Source organism: Nilaparvata lugens, chromosome 4 (genome assembly GCF_014356525.2).
Source record: "Nilaparvata lugens isolate BPH chromosome 4, ASM1435652v1, whole genome shotgun sequence".
In the NCBI taxonomy this organism is placed as follows: domain Eukaryota; kingdom Metazoa; phylum Arthropoda; class Insecta; order Hemiptera; family Delphacidae; genus Nilaparvata; species Nilaparvata lugens.
The window spans coordinates 26,658,229-26,683,918 of record NC_052507.1 but is presented as its reverse complement, the minus strand read 5'-3'; the positions used below and the strand labels follow the sequence as shown (position 1 = coordinate 26,683,918).

The window sequence follows — 25,690 nt, the reverse complement described above, 5'->3', positions numbered from 1 at the left end:
CTTTCTTTCTATCTTTTGATAGTGGATTAGCTGAAAAGATCGCTTCATTACCTCCTCCTTTTCCCATAATTCTTGGATCGGTCTTCGACAATGGCCCTGCTCCCTTGATCCTCTGTTGTGGCTTCCTAAGACTTGCCATTGTGAGACGCTATTGATCAACTGATGGTTAAGGATTTATAGGCACTTTATTCTGGTGCCTAATACTGCACTTTGTCCCGCCTAAAGAGTTTTTCATCAGGAATTTTTTGAACGTCCTCTATCCTTTACTCAAACACTTCTCAATTTTCCAAATTTTCATAGAAAATCAATAGCTCTGTTATAAAAAAACCATAGCCATAGGTACGTCCACTTATGCCTAACCGAACACGGACACGATTACGAACCGTGCATTTCAGCGAGCATTCGAAGGAGCTCTCATTCAAAATAGCTTGAAGTTTATCTAGTAATAAAGTTCAACTTTATATCCTCAACTGAGAAAATATATAGAATTCTTCGCAGTCAACGTAAGGAAAACAACCTCAACTTTGAAAAATTCAGAAACAATTTCTTTGTATATTCTACAAATATTGAACTACCAAGGAATTGCATAGTTTTGAAAAATCAGTAATTGATGCTATACACATGTAAGTACATTGGTTTTACTTTCGAGCGAATTCGAGAAAAGTGCGATGATTGAAAGAAATTGACCATCAATTTACGAAACATGAAGCAAGAGGATAAAAGTTTTTTAGGGCTTGTAGAAGAGATTGTCAATGTAGGGCAAATACCGGGGAGAACTCTGCGTCTAATGTTCACAAGAAGTAGTTTGTCGTTCCGGTTTTTCGTGATATCTTCTTTTGCGAGGGGGAAAAGAAATGGCAGTTCTCAAGATAAGCTCCAACTTTCTCCATGTTCTCTTCACGCCAAGGCCCAAATAGCCATGCTCTTTTATCGCTTGTTGAAAGATCTGAGTCGTTGCGTTTCTGTGAGAATGTTGGTCATCTAATCCCAAATCCACCCTAATCTTTCTTCAGCAAATACATTAAATTTGAACATCCGAAATCGACTTCTATTCCAATCTATATCTATTGGAATACAATTGGCACCATTATATTATGATTTGGTAAAGAAACCAATACAGAAAAAACACTGAAAAGGTCACATCTTCAGTTTCTTTATCCTTATTATCTGCTATTTTTGAAAATAGAATACCGTTTTTCTTATAACTATCTTGGTTCTGAATCAATCAATTTCCATGTCATCAAACGATGGAGATGTAAAATAGTGAGTATTCGATTGCATAACAGCAATGTCACAATTTGTTTCTTGAAAATTACATTTAAATTAATTGATTGAGATAAATTAAAATAAAATCAAATTGAATTTATTAGTAGAACTAAAATATTTTATTTAAAAAATAATTATATTATCAGTATGATCCACATTTGAGTTTGTTTATTAAATGGTAAACTTATTTTATATCTGAGTAGAGGAAAGTTGTTAATTTGATTATTCAAGCATTTCCAATTACCTTTACCGGTTGCAGAGCTTCCCAATTCCCATTTCCTCCATTATGAATAATCTGTGAGAAATTATAATTTCAAATTAGAAATTCCAGGAAATTACAGTTTATAATACCTCTTCTGATACTCTATACTATTTTCTTTCTCTATCTTTCCTTCTCATCTCCTCTCTCCCACTTATTTCCTCTCACTATTATCACATCAAATCATGTCAATGAATTTTAGTGTGAACACTACAGATGTGGTGTAGACAGCGTAGTGTATTTCTCGAAATTATTTCCGAGAATAATGTCTAGTTGAATCTCTATTCAGTTTTTGAGTAAAACTAGAGAATCATGCTAGTGGTGAGGCCCTTCATCCCTGCGGTTTATAGAGTGAGAAAGAGCATTTCGTAGAGCTCTACGAATATTAATTCGCCGAAGCCAAAATAGCATCAACTGCTAGAATGCAACAAAGCGCTATGCTCTACCAAATCACCTTGATTTTCTCGCTTCCTTATAACATCTTTTCATTAAGAGCTCTTTCTCTTGAAGCTTAATTTCTCTCATTTTCTAACGTGATCTTTCTCGATTTCTCATTCTCGCGTTCTTGAATTCTCCTACATACATCTCGCTAACTCGGTTGGCTCGTTCAGACGATCCTTCTCTATTCCACATGAATTTCGACGCTTTTAGAGAAATTAATTATTGGGAAAAGCATTTATTTGTCCTCATCTCAACAATAACACAGACAGCAATCGGCAAATATAGAGACTAGCGGGAATTTCAATTGCGGACGATTGCAATCAAGTCCCGGGCTCTGATTGGAGATTTAGCAAACAGAGAAATGACGTCATCGAAAGTATAGTGGAACAGCAAAATAAATTTGAATAGGTTCTGAGCTCCAATGGATGTTCAGATTGTCTCAGTGCTGAGTGGCGAGAGTCAGCGAGTAATACGTTATCTATAATCAATATCAGATCCAAAATCAACTAATTTCCTTGAGAATCATATTGTTGAACATGAAAGATTTTTATTCGTTTTTATTTGATATGGATTCTCATGGTACTGTCTTCCCCAATTGAAGCTTCACGCAATAAAATTTCCAGCTTCACGAATAAAATGTTTCAAATCATGAAAGTTGTAATATAAATGCATCTGCAGGAGCGATTCCATCTCTATTATTCAATTAATCTAGTGTAGGCTGTATAGTATGTTACTCATTTCCTGCATGATGTAAAGCATTCATTTGCATCCATCAATCAATTGTTCATCAGTACAATTATTTTACAAAGCACAGAATTTCCCAATATCGACCACCAGTTGTCAGAACCTGACATTTTTCTTGATCACACTCCTTTGTATTGAATTGTTTCAAATAATATTGTGAAATGAGGATGATGTTAATAATCAGTTATGAGGGTCGAAGAACCTTTTCCAATCAAATGGAATTCACATTTTCCATCAGATTCTCAGTGACTTCCGATGTTGTGGAATCGTTGATGTTTTACCCGTGTTATGGAATGAATCATACAGACTCATATTATACGCCCAACAACCACAGAAGCTATTCAACAATCCATCTCTGTCAGAGCGAGTTATTGGTAGAACTGAAATATCGTGTCAGCTGGAACGAATTTAACGAGCGCGTGCATTATTTTACATTTGAAATAAAATGGATTTATGACCGTGAAGACTGATATCAGGTTAATGTCTGACTTTATCAGTCGCCAGCCCCCGTGGGTAGAGACAGGGGTGAACCTATCTGGAGTTCATATCTGGGGGAAAATGCGGAAAATACCGACGCAGTTTTCCGGTTTTCCGTATTCAAGGCACGTACGTCACCAGCCAACGAGAACGAGAAGAGGCAAAACAAGAGAAAATTGTAATTTGCAATGGTTGCAGAGCGCGACGGACGGAAGTGGCAAAAATGCCCGTTCATTCACATCCCATATCCATATATACATCTGTATACTATATACATCCTATATACTACGTGAGTATTGGTGTGGTCATTTCTCAGCCCCGATATTATTAGCGAGTTACTGACACTGGACTTAATCCAATGCAACTGGCTAGTTGTGACCGATGCAATCACTAATGCAATCAATTAGAAGGTGTGTTGAACTCTGTTGACTCCTCCTCTAAGTGCTAAGTGAAAAGTGCAAAGTTCAGATCAAATTTGTCGGCAACCCTCCAACTTGGTAATGCAATTTTAGAGTTCACCATTCACCAATTCAACGAAACCAAGTGGAAGAACTTTCCTAGAGTGACAGATGATAGTATTGTTTTTCTTGAATGGCTGGAGTCGAAACCAGTACTATTGTTTTTCGAAAACTTGTGTTGGAATATACAGGAGCAATGTAAGCAATTTCATTGAATTTTGTAATTCACGTTTGAATATGTGTTGCTATTTTCCGACGAAAATTTTGGTTTACTTTGCACTGGTCCAGTCCATAATTCAGTATGGTATATCCGTATGGGGGGGCTGTTATAATTCTCACTTAGAAGAGCTTTTCATAATTCAAAAATCAATAATCAAAACAATTTTAAATAAACCCAGACTTTACCCAACCGACTTGACTTTCAAAGAGTTTAATGTGTTAACAGTTAGGCAGTTGTACGTAATAAATGTAGCGAAATATATAAACAAACATAAAGCTAATTTTCCTTGCACAAATAACACAATCAATAACCTGTACAATCTGAGACCCTCCTCAAATAAGTATCTTATGTACAATACAAACATTGAAACCATCAGAAGACAACTTATATATTTAAGCACTAAATTGATAAATAAAATTCCTGAAGAATATATCTGCTGCGCGAAATTGACTAAAAAAATAAAACATGATATTAGTATTTGGATTAAAACGAACTATTTTTTCTTCCTGTAAATTAAACAAAGTAAAAGAGGAACTTAGTGTTTTTGTGTGCTCACTTACCAATCTAGTGTGGACCTTTTATTTATTTTTCTTTATTAAATTAACTATCCTATCATCCCACCTCACCTTTTTTCCTAATCCTTTTTTTCCCTCTCAAGGATTGAAAGCCTTCCTAGTACATGGGTAACCATAGTTGGAAGAGCTTCAATCCCACCCCTTTACACCAAATTCTGAATTAGCATCTTGTACGGACATTTTTGTTTTTTTTTTGTACTAATTTTGCTAGTTGTTTGTTCTTGTTGTAATTTAATATTACTTGTATTTTATGTATGTGTGTAAAGGAAAATAAATTGAAATTGAAATTGAAACACAAAAAAAATGGAATTCACATTTTCCATCAGATTCTCAGTTACTTCCGATGTTGTGGAATCGTTGATGTTTCACCCGTGTTATGGAATGAATCATACAGACTCATATTATACACCCAACAACCACAGAAGCTATTCAACAATCCATCTCTGTCAGAGCGAGTTATTGGTAGAACTGAAATATCGTGTCAGCTGGAACGAATTTAACGAGCGCGTGCATTATTTTACATTTGAAATAAAATGGATTTATGACCGTGAAGACTGATATCAGGTTAATGTCTGACTTTATCAGTCGCCAGCCCCCGTGGGTAGAGACAGGGGTGAACCTATCTGGAGTTCATATCTGGGGGAAAATGCGGAAAATACCGACGCAGTTTTCCGGTTTTCCGTATTCAAGGCACGTACGTCACCAGCCAACGAGAACGAGAAGAGGCAAAACAAGAGAAAATTGTAATTTGCAATGGTTGCAGAGCGCGACGGACGGAAGTGGCAAAAATGCCCGTTCATTCACATCCCATATACATATATACATCTGTATACTATATACATCCTATATACTACGTGAGTATTGGTGTGGTCATTTCTCAGCCCCGATATTATTAGCGAGTTACTGACACTGGACTTAATCCAATGCAACTGGCTAGTTGTGACCGATGCAATCACTAATGCAATCAATTAGAAGGTGTGTTGAACTCTGTTGACTCCTCCTCTAAGTGCTAAGTGAAAAGTGCAAAGTTCAGATCAAATTTGTCGGCAACCCTCCAACTTGGTAATGCAATTTTAGAGTTCACCATTCACCAATTCAACGAAACCAAGTGGAAGAACTTTCCTAGAGTGACAGATGATAGTATTGTTTTTCTTGAATGGCTGGAGTCGAAACCAGTACTATTGTTTTTCGAAAACTTGTGTTGGAATATACAGGAGCAATGTAAGCAATTTCATTGAATTTTGTAATTCACGTTTGAATATGTGTTGCTATTTTTCCGACGAAAATTTTGGTTAATTGATGAATGCCGTTCCATACATGAGCTTTGGTGCTTGAGATACCTCATATTGGAAAAATTTCAAGTTGACGTCATGTTACGATCATCATGTTCCTAGCAATATTCCCTTGTATACAGAACTGTAACTTTTTGTTGTGTAATTTTTATAGTTACATTCCTTCTTAACCTTATACTTCTCTTTAATGAAATATTTCTGGAGGAAATCAGGTATCAATTATAGAGGACTCAACTTGGAACAAAATTATTCAAAAAAGTTTATTCAATCATAAACTTCCCACCAATGATCAATATTGTTGTACTGGAAATACGTTTTCAATATTTATTTCAGAATTACGGTGAATCAATGTGATGTTCATAACGAAATGACATTACTCGTATGTCATGTTGTAAAATGATTGGAGGTTTTCATCAAATAGAACGTCATTCAGCTTAGTTAGTTCATGGAAGATATTTTGTAAAGTTAAATAGAAAAGCTACTTGCAGGTACTCTCGAGCAACTCCAATTTTTTAATACCACAGTGGAAAGATATCCTATCTTTTAGACAAAAGATATGCTATCTTCTCTCTATGTTAATATTCTCTTTTGAATGTGTCTTTGCTTGTCTCTTTTATGCGTCTCTAAACATATCAGTATGAAGAGTAATTGAAATGAAATCGGTCTTCTAATTGGAAAAATCACTATCAGCTTAAAAAATTTCAAAAGGAAAAAATATCTCCATGTAAAAGGTAGCACCTGAGGTTACGTAAAATCATGTTACGTATACAAAATTGCACTACGCAACAGTTTCCAATTTTAATGATGAATCAATCATCACAACTCAATGTCTGAGTTTGTGAAGCACCTCTCACAAACAGAGACAGTTGAAAACAAAGCAGAGTGGAGGATGGGGTTGAAACTGAGGAGAGGGTGAAGAATCAGGAATTATTGAGAGGAGGAGAAGGGAGAAAACAAAAATCACGTGTAGCGTTGCTTTGTTATAAAAACCCCTTCTCACAAAAGCAGCAGTCATTCAATGTTTTGTGTCACTTGAGTCAAGCAAAACGTTTGTTTTTTGTAACGCGGTTTCCTAGAATCGGTTAATTGAGATGAATTCAACGTTTGATGCTCCACGAGTATACTCCCTCTTCCATTTATTCATAAATTGTTAGTGAAATTTGAGAATTGATTTTATATTAACTCCAGTTTATTCCTATTTGAATATCAATTTCATTAAACTCAATCAATGCTATCACACAGATTATGTAGAGCAATAATTCAGCGTTACATGAGTTTATAAAGAGAGCATAGTTGATAGAGAGCATATAAGCAGAGACAAATAATACAAGTAACACTAATCTTTTCTCTATTAATATTATCTTCAACGGTATCTTTTTTCTATTATATAAGTTATATGCGATAAATATAATGTCAATTGAACACTCTCATTCAAATCCTTACTAGAAAATTGACACAAGATTGTAAATTGTTTCAATACTATATTCTATGAGGAATAATAATAATTGATGATCACAAGTTATTGAATAAGTTCAATGATCCTACTAGACAACGTGATCCTTGATCCTTATTGGGTGTAAATTTGTGAGAGATTAATGATTTGAATGTAAGAGAGATATGTAATGAGCGATACCCCAGAGACTTCCCCTCTTGAGTATCACTAATATTGTCTCTGTTAGCACTCAATGTTGTTCCCTCTACTAGTCAGGCATGGTCAACAATAAAGTATCATAGACTAGATTTCGTCGTTGCCTTCTATCATTGATTGATATGAAATTGGTGCGAATTTTTAACTATAAATGTTCACTGGAAACTGCATAATGTACTTTTAAAATTTGAAAATGCCAAAGCTATCCGAGTTGAATGTTTAAAAGAGTTTATTTTTTTCAAACAATGTGTCTTCACATTGTACCGCAGATAGACTAGTCTATAATGGCAATCAAATCAGGAGTCTGTGGTGAGTAGGAACAGCCTCTCAACCAAGAGAGATTTATCTTTCAGGGAAAGCTTGTCAGATATTTCATTACCTCAGCTACACTTTCATTGATATGAATTTCACTAGTTTATACAGATGAAAATATTGATGTCTTCATCAGAATATTCTCTACTAATACTGGAAATCCCGAGGTTTGAGGTCCGCTTCCTTTACGAACGTTCAAGGTTCTTCAATGTAACGACGCGCACACGATCAACATTCTCATGCTTACGAGCACTCGCTGGTCCTGGAGGGTTTTTTTTCCGTTTGAGTTGACTCAAAATTGTGTCTCGATCCGGAATCGGCCCACGCAGCGAAGAATTGAATCTCGTCGCGAAATCATTTTAGCGTAAAACTGTCTCATAAAAATGGCCCCATCTCAAGTGCTACCACTTCTGTGGAGGTTACACATCTAGAGTATAGGCTTATAACTGAAACTCCCATCTTCGACTTACGGTATGTAGCCAAATTATGAGATTCTCATCAACTTTCATCACTACTTGCCGTACACTAAAAAATTCTCAGGTCTAAGATATCCTTATCAAAATACCCTATATAAGTCTACACTCTGGATGACAGATATGGAGAAATCTTTCTAAATATATGTTATCCTTTTAAAATTTGATAGGAAAGACTAAGTATTTCATTCAACTTGTATTATTATGGATAAGCTGACTCGACTTCAACTTTTTGCAGGTCGTTAGTCTTGCATATTTATGCCAAAAATCCAAAAGTCTGAGCGCTCTAGAGCAAATTGCTGAGTTTGATTGATACTCGGTTTATTGAGCCTGAAGAAATTGAGCTCGTCGCCGCTCAGCAGCTCAAACGAATGTCAAGTAAAGAGCTTGCACTGAACATGAGTGATGTTCAAAGAGAGAAGCGTGAAGAGGAAGGGAAGATAACGACTTGCTAGTGGGAAGAGCGAGATGAAAAAGAGATCAGGCAAAGATGATGTAAATACCCAGAGCTTTGGATCGTCAGCCAGTATTTCGTCTCAACCATCGCTCCACCATTTAAACTTCGATCCGAACCATCTGTCTCTGTCTCTGTCGGCAAGTAAATTTGTCTTTGTCTCTTGTTTCATGCCTTAGATTGTCAAAACTCGTGCTACTCAATAAATCCTGACAGGCCTTTCTGACGTTCATTCTGATTTTTTACAAAATGCTTTGTTTTCACTGATCTATCATACGAGAGTATTGACAATTTACTATTTCTTATTACAACAATACCACTTTCGATGAAGACCGCGGACAACTCATAAAATACTATAGTGTAGTCCACGTTATAGTGACAGTAGATAAAGATAGAAGAACAGCGTTGCCTGTTCTCTGCCTTAATTAATTATATTTCTACACTGTCAAAAACAGATTTGGCATTGTTGCGGAGCTAGAAAAGGATAGTACTACCTGCTTTGTCGAATGATAGACAAGGAAAGCAACATCAAAGTTAATCAAATACTGTCATTACAACGTGGACCTCATTATAGTAGTTCTGTGAACAGTAGTCCTCGCGCAGTTTTCTCATCCACAAGTATCTTGTGTCACTTGTTCACCGGCTTCTCCAGACATCTGTGTAATGCATGAAATAATAATCCACTTGTCAGCTGATTGATTATGAATAATTCTATAGTCTGATTAATCCTATCTTCAGAGTGGATGATTTATACAGAGTGGGTGAAAAGTCCGAGAACGGCTTAATATCTCACACACAAAGGTAATTTGACGGTGGTTGTGATTGGGGATCCTACTCAAATTAAAAATACTACTTTACTATGACTTTAAAAATCTGGTCCGCCATCTTGGATCCGCCATTTCGAAGGCAACTTTATTTTTTTAAATAGGAAGGTGGTCATGCAATACATGATTTCGATATGGAATTTCAAGAAAAAATTAATGGCGAAAACCGCACATCGATATGTCAAACCGTTCAGAAGATTATCAATCAGTACCATGCAAATCAGAAATGAAATACTTGAGTGGTATTGATTCACACAATAATGTGAATATCTTCTAAACGGTTTGAGATATCGATGTGCGGTTTTCGCCATTCATTGTTTCTTGAAATTCCGTATCGAAATCATGTATTGCATGACCACCTTCCTATTTAAAAAAATAAAGTTGCATTCGAAATGGCGGATCCAAGATGGCGGACCAGATTTTTAAAGTCATAGTAGAGTAGTATTTCCAATTCGAGTAGGATCCCCAATCACAACCACCATCAAATTACCTTTGTGAATGAGATATTAAGCCGTTCTCAGACTTTTCACCCACTCTGTATAGTGATTTCGGAGTATGGAGGAAATTCCTTTTCCTTTCTCCTTATCCTTAAAATGTAAAATATCAAAAAAACCTTGTGTATACATCGACGCGCAATTAAAAAAAGAATATTCCTGCCAAATCTCATAGAACTCTATCAACGCTTTTGGCCGTAAATGCGTTACCTACATGAATGAGCACTGCTGTATAAATCAATCACGTCTCAATTCCCATGATTTATTCAGAATATATATTTTAGTTTTGACGATTTTACTGCTTCAAAATGAATATGATATTCAAGAAAAATAAAATCATATGAACTACAGTAACTATATAACCAGGTTATTGACCCACAAATGGCGACCATGTGCTCTCCTAAAATTGAAAAATTGTAGATTTCTGTTATTTGTTGTAACACATGCTCTGAACATAATTGTATTGTAAGAATATGGATGCTAGAGAGCTAGAATAATAAAAAGAACCGTTTCTCGAAACTATTGAGAATACAGTTGAATAGCCTACCTAGCCAGACGACAGTGGTATTCTTTTCAAAATAGTTTGAAACAGAATCAATTCTTTCATAGAAACTTGCTAGCAGTATCCTTAAAGTTATTCATAGACACGTTTACAATAGAAACCACATGGCCCACTGTGTTTTGTGTTAATCCTTGTATATAGCTATAGCATAAGTTGATGACAGGTATATGTAGATGACGTATAGCAATATAGATATATAGTTATGAGAGTAGTAGAATATAGATATTATGTAGTTTACATTGTTACCACGTGGTTAGCATATGAAGTAATTATATTATTATTGAAGAAATTATTTGATGAGCAATTATTTGAATGAACATGATATGAGTAGATGTCTATATAAATTAGGTCATGAAGTAGGTTAGGCTATTTCTAAATTATTCAATAAATAGTATGATGCACAAATGAATAATAATTTAGGCATTATTATAAGCTAAGTAAGTTAGTTGAATCCGGATTCTTAGGCTAAGGACAAATTATTTGTAAATAGAATTAGGTATGTTTGATTGAAACATGTTGATAATTATTATAGTTATACAATGAGAATAAGAAACCTGCTTAATCAATAAGTATCTTATTAATTTGATTTATTCAACTCAATTGTAATGATATACTGTATTATACTGTATGAAATTGTGTTTTGTTCTTCATTTTATGTATATATTATTGAAGTATTTTCCATATTGGATTTATAAGATTGATCACTGTATTAATCAAATTCGATGAGTATGTATTCAATTGTCAGTATCCAAACTTCAGAGTTTAAATATTGGTAAAATATATTATATTATTTTTATTGAAGAAATTATTTGATGAGCAATTATTTGAATGAACATGATATGAGTAGATGTCTATATAAATTAGGTCATGAAGTAGGTTGGGCAATTTCTAAATTATTCAATAAATAGTATGATGCACAAATGAATTATAATTTAGGCATTATTATAAGCTAAGTAAGTTAGTTGAATCCGGATTCTTAGGCTAAGGACAAATTTGTAAATAGAATTAGGTATGTTTGATTGAAACATGTTGATAATTATTTATAGTTATACAATGAGAATAAGAAACCTGCTTAATTAATAAGTATCTTATTAATTTGATTTATTCAACTCAATTGTAATGATATACTGTATTATACTGTATGAAAGTGTGTTTTGTTCTTCATTTTATGTATATATTATTGAAGTATTTTCCATATTGGATTTATAAGATTGATCACTGTATTAATCAAATTCGATGAGTATGTATTCAATTGTCAGTATCCAAACTTCAGAGTTTAAATATTGGTAAAATATATTATATTGTTTGTTTCAATAATGAAGGGGAGCCATAGTTTAAAATGATATATCATAATAAACTTTATGGTAAATTTAAATTGATATTTGAATTCAGTTTGTAAGCTGAATATTAGGCTGAAGAATTTGAGTGTAGGCGGAGCTAGAGGGCGTAGGGTGATGAGGGATGAAAAATCGTGGTGCTAGTATATAATCAGGCAGACCATGTCTTGCGAGTTTAGTCTCTCTTAGTCTCTTGGATTTTGGACGGTGTTCAGTGTAGGAGTGATTCTTTGGTTTCAGACTTCAATTATCCTATAGGGAATTGACTGAATTTACTAAAGTTTGTATTCAGAATTTTCAATTTTCCTTATTTCAAATTCACACCACCTCACCCTAAAAAGCCAAATAAGTTTATTGAATTTTATAGCATCATAGTAAAAAGCAAACTTAATTATTACTTTTTTTTAAATTCATATCTATAGACACAGTCTTAATTGATTTCTTGAAGCTTGTAGTTGAAATTTTCTTGTAAGCACAAACAATAGTTTATTGAAGCAAGGCTCCCCTAATCGCAATCATTCTTTAAAATTCATTAATTCTTTTATTTTTGACTGTAATCGTATTTTTAACTAGTGGTATTCAATATTTTGATCTTATGTTTTACTCTTCAACTAATCTGATAAATAGGAACGAACTGTTTGTTGAATTTTACTATATAAAATTAAACTTGAACTGTAGTATTTTCAAAAACTCAATCATCTTGTATATTTTAAATCATTACTATACTTGAATCAATTTTTATAAATTCATTTCAATTTAAAGTTTATTAATAAATTCATAATCAACCTTTGTTTTGCCTTTCACTTTATACATTCCCTTACACACGACCCTGATCTATCTCTTTTTATCTTTTTCTTCTATACTATTATTAGTACAGTGAGTGAAGTCATAGTACAGTTTATTTTATCAATCCAAAGTGATTGATTGGCGCCGGGCAAAATTCTGTATAGAGTGAGGGAGTTCGTAACCCACTCTAAACAAAAACCACAGTGTGAAAGAGTTCATTATATAGCTACTGTAACATGACCTACTGTACTGTCGACTGAACTTTTTCTATATAGTAAGCTCAGTTGTTTGAATATGGAGAAACATTCAGGAAGGACTTCCATAGTGGCTCCATTTATTATCATATTTTAAACTTCTATCATTGTTAGTTTATTGATATCATCAGGACTTCCTATATACCGGACCTGCGCCTACAAAAAAAATGGCCGCCGTATGTGGTGGCCAGCATTGATATTTTAAACGGAAACTAGACGAACTGAGACTTCGACAAACTGAAAAGCTCTCTTACATCTGATTAGTGATTTTTTCTTAGTAGGAATTTCTATAAGATCACCACATAAGGCAGCCATTTTTTTCTAGGCTCAGGTCCGGTAGTATATATGAGGTCCTGATATTTATTTATTTACAAAAAATACATACATACAGGTATGGGAGCAACAGGCATTATAGCCCAAAACTGTTCCCGATTCAACATAACAAAGTTCTTCATAGGTATCAAGAGAAAAAAGTTAATGAAAAATTGAAAATGATTAAAAATAAGAAATAAACCAATAGGAAATATTAAGAATATGAGTAAAAATAAGTACTAATTTAACAAATAAGACAGAATATGATTTATGAATAATTATGAGAGTACATTAAAACAGAATTTCGTTCCACTCCAAAGAAACACAGTTAAGAGAAAAAATCATAATACGTTATATTATATGTTATAATTTTTTTAAATATATATTATCATAGGGAAACAATAGCATAAGTAGATATCCCATGGTATGGGGCGTTTATGTCGCAACTTTTACTGTTATCTAAAGCCGATAGTTAATGTAATTCTTTCCCGTGAAGCTGTGTGACACTGGTAGTCTCTCATATTGTGCCGTTCATACACTCTGACCCCAACAAAACAGTAAAATTCGACAATGATCAAGTAATCGGCTTGAGATAACAGTAAAAGTTGCGACATGAACGCCCTAAACCATGGGATATCTACTTATGCTATTGTTTTTCTATGATATTATTGAATAAGTAGTTCAATCGACTTAAAGATCGACCTAAAGACAACTAACAATTCGTATGGTATTCAATTTACATACCGTACGAGAATAACAGTTTTTGCTGATAAAGTTTCTGAGTTCTTATTGGGTTGATCACGATGCAAAGCAGATCCCCGTCGCAACCTCAAGAGACGCGCGTATTTATGGATTCGATCATAATTCAATGTTGACGACGGTGGGTGGCTGTGAAATGCAACGACTTCTTCTTTGACGATCATGAATTGTCGGCTGAAAGCAGCAATAAATCGCATGTCGGCTGCTGTAAGAAGTGAATTCTGCGGTCACCGAACCTTCTCGAATATGCCAAGTGTTCTGATTTACTACCACAGCAGACGACATCAGCCCTTTTTCGGCGGCGGCGGCGACACTCACAATGCAAACTAAAAGCATGTTTATCCAAAAACTACTTCCTGTCTCCACTGAAAATACTTCAGTACCCTCTCCACAAATGTATCCAACAACATTCGACTCTTATTGCAAATTTTCACAAAAAGCCTGAGTTGGGGAATTAATCAAAGCGCTATATAAATAAAATCAGTCAAAGAAAAATTCGCAACGTGTTGATTGCTATCATACAGTTTATAAGAACGCTTTATGAATTTTATTTGATTTATGTAAGAAGCTTACTTCCATGCATGGCACGGACTCATTAAAAACCCTGAGATTTTTTAAATCTCAATTTTAATAATTATTATTTGCTAATTGATCAAAGCATGTCCTATAAAATCTACAGACCGAACAGGTTTTAAACTGTATCAGTATGTCCATGTATCAGTATTAAATACAAATTTATAATTTTTAAAGCTCACAAATGTGAATGCTATTAAACCTTGTGATAACTGTTAAACCGTTAAAGAATTTATTTAAAGAAAATTATAGATATAAGAATATTTTATATATATATATTGTTTTATGGGAATATATTTTGTGTTTTATGTCAGCATACAATATCATAGAAGTTTATTTTATCCTAATTCATCTCGTGATATACAGTTTGGGCTGTCTCAGTACCAAGAAAAATATTCTGCAGCATATAAAATTAGTGAATCAATTAATATTGATCTTATTAAGAGCATTCAGTACTTATCATCCTTTGATGATAGTCATACTAGTCCGCCAGAAAAAACACATTGATAATTATATTAATAAGGTTCCAGTTATTTCATATAAGGATCCAGAGAGCTTCAAGAACTGGCGTTGTAAGTTCTAAGGAATTTCAGAAGGATAAATTGGTGGATACCTGTATTCATGGCGAGCGTTTTGAAGATCAACTAGAAAAAACCATATTTGGTCTTTATTATCCTCAATTGGATACATGGTTACTGATAATCAGTCATCAACTATCTTTTTGATTTCCTTATTGGTATTCTTCAAGAATTTCACAGAAGCAGCGGTAAGAATTATTAATCACCAGTCACTGAACCTTGTGGTGATTAATTATATTTGGAAAATTCATGTATCTACCACTGAGCTAGAGCTGCGATTTGAACCCAGCAATTTTGCGAGCCGGACGGCCTTAACTATTTGCGGATTTATTCGCAAATTAGGGACTTTGGTAACCGCTCTTATATATATTAAATTTACATCTTTACATAATTACTTCACAACGTGGGACTCTATCATAAGAGACAACCCCACAGGAAGCACGTCTTTACACAAAGTCACCCAACAAGTGTGGCAAAGGTTTACATCTTTACAATATGAAAAGTGGGTAATTATGGGTAAAATTGCCTGAAATCCATCAAATGTATATCTGTGTAATTTTATTATTAATAAATAAAATAGAATAATGTAGTAATGTTTGAATGGCGGGGCGGCTGTGTGCTGTCAACTGCTGCCATCCACTGTTGTCCACCACCTCAAGATTCTTATAACGTGCACCACAGTCACTGTTACCAACTAATTTTGATTCTGCTGCACTGGTGCTCCATATAACCTACTAACTATTTTGCGTTGCTATGTTGCAAATCTGGAGTGCAGGAAAAAAATTTCCCGCACTAGAGCGGAAAAGTGATTCTTTGCGTTCTGTAATCAGTGCAGCAAAAGCCACTTTTCAACGTAACTGTAGGAGATATAAATTGCAAGCATCAATGTATATAGTGACTGGACTATACGGTACATCTTGGTTTGGGAATCCAAACGTTATTTCATACTAATCGTACTGAAAAAAAAATAACATGAGAATACTAGCAGAGATAAAACCCTTGATTTCTGCAATATTTTATATTATATTGATGATTTTAAATAACTTTAAATTATTTAATTGAAAATTTCATCAATACTCATACTATAGTGGGTCCGCGTTATAATGGCAGTAGAGAAAGATAGGAGAACAGAGTTGCTGATTCTCTCCTTTGCCACTATCTTCTATAGAGGATAACTGATACCGGTATATCTGATGTAATATTATTAACTATTTATTCTTGCTAGAAATAATCAATTATATTTTATTCCGCAAGAAAGTATATTTTTACTAATGGTTAAAAATAAATTTTAATAATTGAGATTGAATATTCTGGTAATTAATCATATTTCTGTGTGGTTCAAAAACAATCCGGCAACGTTGCGGAGCGAGAGAAGGACAGCGCTATTCGCTTTGTCGAAAGATAGACAAGAATAGCAACACCAACGTTAACCAAGTACTGCCATTATAACGTGAACTTCACTATAATCAGTAGCCTATTCAGGAATTTACAATTATTCAGCTTACTATATTTCTGTCAACACATCCACTGCAGCGAAGATAGTTCTAGAACTCGAATATTTGTTAATTTTGTCTAGTTATTTCATCGAGTAGAGGAAATATAGTTATCTAACCCTTATGGAACAAACCTCAATTAATTTATAATGAACGCAATTACCGCAGAATCTTTTCTGAACTTTGTTCTAGAGAGCAACCGCACCTCTTTTTGTTAGTTTTTAAGGAAGAATTGTATAATGAGGGGTTATGAGTGTGCAGTGAGATTGAGTTGAGCAATGATTTTCGAGGAGTTCTGTCATCAATTGCAAGTTTTAGTTGATGATTCGAGTGAATAATTCAGTGGTGACCTCAGCTCAGTACTGGAAGCTGCTAATTCCAGTGAATACAGCAGCAGCAGCAGCAGCAGCAGCAGCAACAGAACACACCGGAAGCTTATTCCACAGATCCATACCCCCCCCCACAACCAGACCCCCGACCACTCAGCCAACCCTTTCCTCGACTCGCTGAGCTGAGCTCTCATCCGCAAAACTTTTCACTTATTCAACAGAGAAAGCTGCTCCTAATCAAAGGCCGCCATCTGCACTCACTTCTCTGCAGTTAATTGGTGCCTTATGGTCGACTTTTAGAGTGGCCTTCAAATAAACAGTCCTGTTCGAGGAACCAACATTGAGATTGCCAAGATATTTCTGTTTTGCCTACTTTATTACAGTTTACTGAGTAACATCTCTATGTTCAGAAACGTTATCTTATTTGAATGATGAATCTTCAATTCTCAAGGAAAACACTTTGTAAAGCCGCAATTCTCAGGATGTATGGAATTTTTAGATTTTTGTAGAGAGTGTACGTACTTTTTATTTATCAAATAATTTAAAGATCCTTCCTTGAATCTTTCGACTTTGTTTTTCTTATAGCCCAACAATAAATGTAAGATATGAAAGAGATCGCAAAGTAGTGAAAACTTCAATAGTTTTCAGGAAATTATTGACGTTCAGAGGAGCAAAAATTTCAGTATAATATGTCAACATTTTAGTAGATGATGAACTTAAGTGTTCTAATGTTTTTGAGGTAGGATAAGTATATGATTACCACTACTCAACATTGTTTCAAGGATAAAAATAGAATTTTCTACAAGTAACTTGATGTTGCTTAGTACATTACATGAAAGTAGTTCACTCTTTTCATTCTCTGTCTCTCACTCTCCGTCTCTCTCTCTTTATACAAATATACCTACACAAATTGCCGGCCAAATATAGATGCAAAAATGAGCGATAAACCATTGCAGACAGTCTCGCCAGGACAATACCGTAACGTGCCGTTGTTGTTCAAATGGAGAGTAGTATCGATTGTCAAGTTGGTCTCTGACGTCATTATCTTAAACTAATGTGTTTGTTCGCAGTATAATAGCCCTGTTCCGTCGCTCCCAATACGCTCCAAGATCTCCTTATCCCTCGCCCAGTGACCGACCGAATCTTACACACAAACATGGAAACACAGACTCACGTACCGATGACGTGCTCTCACCAACAGATTCACTCGGATTCAACATCGAAATGCACTCTCAACACACAGCATTTGATTTGAAATCGATCTACTTGAGTACTCTCTTCCAAGCAATGTCTTAGACAATACATTATAGCCTGATGGAATCATTTTGGAAGACATCGAAAATTATGGTCACTGATCATTATCATACTATTTCAATATTCAGGTTATTGTTCAGAATTGGATACTCGAAATTCCTCGACTGTGAAAAGCAATCATTATCAAACTTGCATAATATTTTATTGAAATCATTAAAAAAACATAAATTTTGACTTTTCACAAGAGTAGTTTGATACTTGCGTTAGCAGAAGTGAACATCTTCTTCTTCGTACAAACAAGGACTAGGCTATATCCTGTTTCGACTCACATCAAGCTAATTATATTCAAGTAAACTCACAATATTTTTCTATTATTGCCACCGCTTGCGTGATCTGCCAATATCTCATTTGCCTACTGACTGATAATTATATATTTTTTTCTCTCAGCTCACATTCTTTTGACTTGCTCCCTTTATTAATGCCGATTCACCGGCATCTTTCATTCACGCTGCAGATATTCAATTCTTTTCTAATATATGATTCCTGAAATGATCTGTCACATTTCATGGTTCTTCGAAGAAATCTCATCTCGGCTGCCTACACACTTCTCTCAAGTGGCTTCGTTGTCACCCATGATTCACTACGGTAGAGGAGGACTGGAGCGACCATTATCTTATAAAATTTCGTAATTATGTCTTTTTTGCCCAAAATCCTGCTGAAATTTTGCGAAAAAGCTAGAACAGACACAATCGTGAAATTGAAATTAACGTGAGATTAAGAATTTATTTCGTAGATTTCAAAGATTTGATTCATCCCCAGCTGTAATTTCTAGCTGTAAATTGTTGAAATGTTCGTGAGTTGATCGTTACGACCAGGAAGAAAGATATTCGAAAGATGATGGTTTGGGTTCATTACCAGAAAGAATTTTGATAAGAGATAGTCATTCGTTTCCATTTGAAGCAGAATGTCTAATGATGACATGATTCGATATTCATTTCTGAAATTAATCTGAATCAAGTAGTTTCATTTTTAGTTTGAATCAGGTTACTTCATTATCAATATCTGCTGAAAATTACACAGGGCTTGAAATGAAGTTGTGATAATTTGAGATCATTAATCAATATGTAGCGTCAACAGAAATATAAAATGATATTCTACATTTCTACATTTCAAATCTTGATTGTGCTGCAACATGCAAAAGTTTCTCTTCGCATTGAAACCAAACCCTGAAATTAATAAAAGACAAGTCTAAAGGAACCGCTCGCTCCAGAATAAGGGAGAATCATCAATTATTTTGAATTTGTTGTTGAAAACGTAATCTGTGGGCGAGAAATTTATTCCCATGAAGGAAATATCATATTTCCCAGAGTGGTCTCTTGTGCTTCTTCAAAATATAATAGAGTTGAGAGATTAATGAGTCCCTATTAGAGGAAACGATACTCTGAGTGAGACTGAAAATCTGCTTATTTTCCCATCGTTTTCAATGACAGTGAGAGTCTGATGAATCATGTTCCTCTTCATGAATGAAAGGTTTCTCTCATTGATTGTTAAACCATGGATGAGATTTTCAACTTTTCTTTCATGAGAATATTCACCGCTTTTAACAAGATGGAGATTCTATGAAGCAAACAATAAAATATGAGAGAAAATGAATTTCACCCTTCTCTTTCCAATTGTTTCTTATATCGATGATCACTACTAGAGACTGAATAAAAGTCGAGTTTTCATTTTCTTCTATTCAATTCTGCGTTCCATATATTGCATTGCCAAGGGATGATTTGAAGCTCGATAACTTCAATTTATTGGAACACTGTTTGAATTGGTTATTGATATCTATAAATTCATTTGAGTTTTTTTAATGTTGATGAAAATTGAAATCATTCTTCAAACAATATCTAACAAATATTAGCATTCAGTGATGTATACTGAGATGGTTATTGATGAGAAATAAATTAACTTATGATTCTCGACACTCAATATAAAAATTAGTAGGATAGGATAGGAAACACAAGAAAAATTCAACTGCAATTAAATTTTCTCGACATATAATTTCAACATGATCATAATAATACTGTTTGTCTAAACAGTTGATTTCATCTTTCTATTTCGATCTTCAGGTATATGTTTGAGAAAGTACATTTTTTGAGAGCAATATGCTATCATAATTTTCATGTTCGATTTAAATTCAAAATTGAAGAAGAAATGTACCACAATGATGTTCGTTTTAATCATAACATTCTTTTTCATCAGTTTTTCAAATATTCATTCGTTCATTAATGGACAATGCAGGAAGGTTCATTTTCAAATACCTTGCTTATACTATGAACAAAACGCTGACCAATCAATTCTCATCATAAGCTATGGGGGGGTATCCCCCCATGATACAACCATACAACGAATTTTATACAACAATAAAGCAAAAATCACGTTCAAATCAAAGATTCTCCAGAGAGTAGAACGGTGAAAATATACTCAATTCAATCAAGATGGACTCCCGTTCATATTAAGCTCTGAGCTCTGAACGTCTAGATTTTCCCAAAGGATCCAATTTGATAGTGAACTGATTAATCTGTGGATGTGCTCTGTGAGAGCCGAACCGCTGAGAGGTCTACTTCTTGCTATAGTTCATCACAGAAATGGGCATCGATTGACAATGAAAGCTTTTGCTATAGTTACATGCGAAAAATGAAGGGAAATTCGAAACCCTGATAAATCCATTCAAATGGAAAATCGTTTTTTATTTATTTTATTCATTCATCTATTACATTCCACAATCACAATATCAAATTCAATGGTTGAGAGAAAATCAACAGGATAGACCCAAAACTGTTTCTCTCCCTAATTTTGATAAAAATAGTCGGAATGACACTATGAAAACTAAAAAGATCACAAAAATGTACAGTTCAAATATACATTATACTAAAAATGTTGTATCTGGGTTGATCAGAAAGATGAAATAAATTATTATTACACTTGAAAAGGCATTAATGAATTGAAAAACATTAAAAACTTGCTGAATTTGAAGAAGAAGAAAACATTAGATTCGAGTTACCGGAACATTGACAAAAAACCATCCAAGATTGAACTAAGGGCCATATTTGTAAACGATCCTCAGGAACGAACTCAGCCTAGTAGGATGTTTTTGTCTATCAAACAGGTTCTAGAATAACAGTCTCTTATTTATACCTGGTGCCTTACCTTATTTATTTATACCAACCTGCTAGGCAATCAAATAGTAATTGGTTGAGTTCCTTTTTAGGAATGGTACCTTAACTAAAATGCAAATGTTTACCAACGATATGACAACACTGTACAGCTGAAACTAGTTCTAACATGGCTATAATAGCCTATAATAGACTATGCATGTAAGATGATAGAATGTCACAAGTCACAAAGTAAAGATACTTTCCCGAATATCAACAGGTAAAAGAGAGCTCACTTGTCAAATTATTAGTTTTAAATTAGTTCTTGTTCGTTGTAAGTTGAAGGTTGAGAAGTTGAAGAGTAATTTTTCTTAATAATTAGTTTTATTAATCAGGTAGCTTGAAGACTCACCAAATTTGAATGGTTGTAGAATCGATAAATTAGGATACCGTTGAGCGGCAGAAGTGACGGGAAGATGTCTGAAGCGCGACTGGCCGATTCCATTGTCGAATGTTGGCGACTGCGTTGTAGGGGATACCACCCCTACCGGCCCCCCCACCGTCATTTCAACCCCTTCGACCATTCTCCCTTCACCCCTGCCCCGACAGCAACAGCATCATCCCTGTTGTGCGCATCCACACGATTTCCATCAAGCAAATAGAGGACTTATCTCTCAAATCACCATTTCTGGACAGACCTTTTTTTCGTAATAAAAAAGGCGCCACCTGTATAAAACACAAACGAAATTAGTTAATGCAAAGTCTGCTCTCGTGTTTTCGTTCAACATTCATATTCATATCACGCTCGGGATGCAAAATATTGGACATTAGATTGTACTTTATTGTTCCACCATCATCGTTTAATTGTTGGAGACTGCCGATGTATTAAAAACTGCTCTAATTTATCATCTGTAGAAAGTGAATGATTATATTGAACGTTTCCCCAATAATCAGAAGTGCCTGGAGGCGAGGAGGAGGATGACGAAAATGCTTTGCTGAAAATTATTATATCTGAGTTATTTGAGTAGTTAGTGTAAAAGCTCATGGAAATGGTAATGTGAATTGTGATAAATGTGTGAAAACAGTTCAATAGCTTCGGCTAACTTGAAAATAAGTACAGTATCGAAAATATGAATTTCTTTGGGTTTCACAATATTTCTCCACCTTCTACCCTCAATGAGGATCATTTACCTTTTTCCCATTCCTCAACTTGTGTTATTCTCTCTAATAATACATATTACCCTACAATAATAATATCATAAATTGATTTTTTTCAATTATTTTGTTCCGTTATTATGTTGCTGTGTTGAAATTATACAACAATAAATGTATAATAAATAATGTATATTTACAATATCCAAGGCATTATTCCATGTGGTATTGGTCTACAAGACTCATGATAATAATTATCCGATTTTTACCATCTGATCAACAATGTACATCCATGTTCGATGAATTTATTGATTGAGGTTACATTAAATCAGATTGATCTCTTAATACCCTATTGCAAATTATATACCGTACGTATGTATGGAATCCTTGAAAACGATGAAGATGATGAATGAACTATGCACATCTCCTCTAGAATCAATCCATGTTTCAATAAAGAATGAATATTTTCTCTTGAAATAATCTTGTTTGAAACATTGATTCATGATCAATAAGGACTCGAAGTACCAATATTATAAACTAGAGTTATGATTCATAACTCAATTCCATTAAAAGAATTGGAATAAATAATTGAATAATAATAATTGTGACTTTTCAAATCTTATTCTATTTCATTCATTGAATTCATTTCTTTTCATGCTATTCTACGGAACAATTTTCAATTTTAACAGAACAATAAAAAATCGATTAAATAAAATTATGAACAAATCGATCTCATTGCTAGATGTCCTGTAATGAAAAGTTTTATTTGATAGGCCCACTAAAGTGGGTTATAAAAATGACGAGAAGGAGAAGCTGATGCGTTATGAGATAGTTGTGTACTAGAATGGAATGGGTGAGTGCTGTGTATAAGTAACCAATAAACCATTGTAGGAATGGAATGAGATGAGAAATGTGATGTTTTCATGGCCAGATAAATTCAGCAAAAATAGGATTTGATGGTGAATACCGACTGCAAATAGTTGGAATGTGGAGCACATAGGCTGACAAGATTATTATATCTCTGTCCTAGTTTGTGTTCTGCTTGTACAGTCCAGCATCTCAAAATGCAGAGATTCGAACAAGAATGCAATCCTTTACTGGGGCAAAGCATTATATAGTCCGGGATGCTCCAGTAGAGTGAGATCTCTCAGTTGAAACTGAATGCTATGAAACTCACTCCACTAATCCACTTAGCATCTTATGCTGTTTGATAATGGTCAGTCTACATTCCGTATATTACAAAGCCCAATAAGAATACACTAGGTCTGGGAATTGTATCTATTTGAAATGAAGGAAGAATATTCATAATAATCCAAATATTAATTAAATTATTACCTTAAAAAAGATGAAAAGATGTAGTAATAATTACACTCATATTTTCTCACAATATTTCTCCCATTAAATACAAAATATAACTCTGTTGTAGTCTAGACACAGAGTTTCTACGTAGAATTTAATATAAAAACATCTATTTTTTATGGGAAGTGCGGAATGCATTTTACTACTGAAGAGGTGCTTCATCAGCCTGATCAGCCTTCTCCTCCTTTGGAGTGAAATGCATTCCTCATTTCTCATCAAAAATTAAATGTTTTTTTCAATTATTTAAGAAACACAGTGTCCAGACTACAATTAAGTTATTATATAATGTTTTCGTCATGGAAAACGACATCAACAGGATATATATAGTTAGCTATCAGTTATTATATTAAACGGTTTAGTATGGAGAATGTTCTAAACCAATATCATAGACAGCATTTAACTATAATAATCGTTACCCGTCTAGCTAATTGAAGAACTGTAAATTTTAGTTTTTCCAGTCAATTTTTCTAGACAACAGACTTGCAATGTGAAATATATAGACAAAGAAGAAAAGTTGATTTCACACTCACACTATGTGAACTGTTCATACATAGATATTTCAAGCAGTCTCTTTTCCGTTCGAAGAAACCAACCTGCAGTAGGGAATCACACTTCCTCTATCAACAATATTGCAGTGTTTCATAATGTCCTCAATTTTGTATTGATTATTATTGTAATGAATCCCAATAAGATAGAGAGACATAGAACAGACTGTGAGGTGATCATGAAATTGGTTCTATTCAAAAGATCATATATGCTATTCAAATACTGTATGAAGAGTTCTTGGAAATGTGTTACTTTCTATGCGGAATGAGTTAAATTAAAAACGATTAAATATTGTGTATGATTAGATTTGATTACACTTGACTTTCGGAGGAATCTCAGTGTTCCAGGTCCATTGTTTATTATAATAACAAAGATCGGAGAACCCTACTGACGTTCAGCTTGGTTCATTAATCATGCAAAAATAACTTATGGCGCGCTTTATCAGGACACAAAGGCTCAGATGACCACTACTGCATATCTGACAAATACAGGACGCCAGGAACTGTGAAGAAGATTTAGAGGAAGAAGAAACTGGGACATGAGAAGGGCTGACTGAGAAGAGGCGGGAAGTCAAAATCAAAATTTCATTGAGGGTCCTGTTTGATGAGATTGTGGTGGAGTTTTTTCAAAAAGAAATAAGGATTGGTTGATGCAGATGCGACCAAAAATCTAATGCATGGATTAAAATACCTTCATGGATCAAACCAATTCCATGAAATCAATATAAACTTGCTATAGTTGGAACACTCAACTATTTCACTATAAGAGATGTGTACAATTTGAAATTGGAAAAAAATCAGGAGACTCTTTTGTTTCTTCAAAGAATGTTTGGAGGTGTGCTATCTCTTCATAGTGAATAATTTAATAGATTCAACAGTTGCCAACCGTTTGCAATTGGATAATCAAATTTTCTCGAATTTCGAGCTTATTTTTAATTTTAGGTGAAAATGTTACTGAACATTAGTTGTAGAGATTTTCATGCTCAATCTTTTCCACTCGGAATGTTTTGTTTAAATTTTATCTGAAGCCTGATAATTGAGAATCTACAATCAAACTTTGCATAGATGGGGCGGAGCTCCTGAAATTTTTACAGATATGGGACTTGTGGCAGTTGATAGAGCTTATGGATGACTATTCTAGGTATAACTTTAATCAAAAACGCTTTGGAGCCGTTTTCGAGAAAATCGCGAAAATCCCTGTTTTTGACAACATTTTTGCCATTTCAGCCGCCATCTTGAATTGCATTTGATCGAAATTGTTCGTGTCGGTTCCTTACATTGTAAGGACCTTAAGTTCCAAATTTCAAGTCATTCCGT

At 34.2% G+C, this 25,690-nt stretch overlaps 1 protein-coding gene across 1 annotated transcript in view; it reads right to left on the bottom strand.

The window, feature by feature from the left end:
• Positions 1-21,838, bottom strand: part of LOC111050734 (dual 3',5'-cyclic-AMP and -GMP phosphodiesterase 11A) — a 99,368-nt gene extending 77,530 nt beyond the window's left edge. The window contains exon 1 of the mRNA XM_039427212.1: positions 21,730-21,838. The gene's annotated coding sequence lies outside the window, so the exon portion shown is untranslated. The remainder of the gene's footprint in view (positions 1-21,729) is intronic.
• Positions 21,839-25,690: the final 3,852 nt, after the last annotated feature.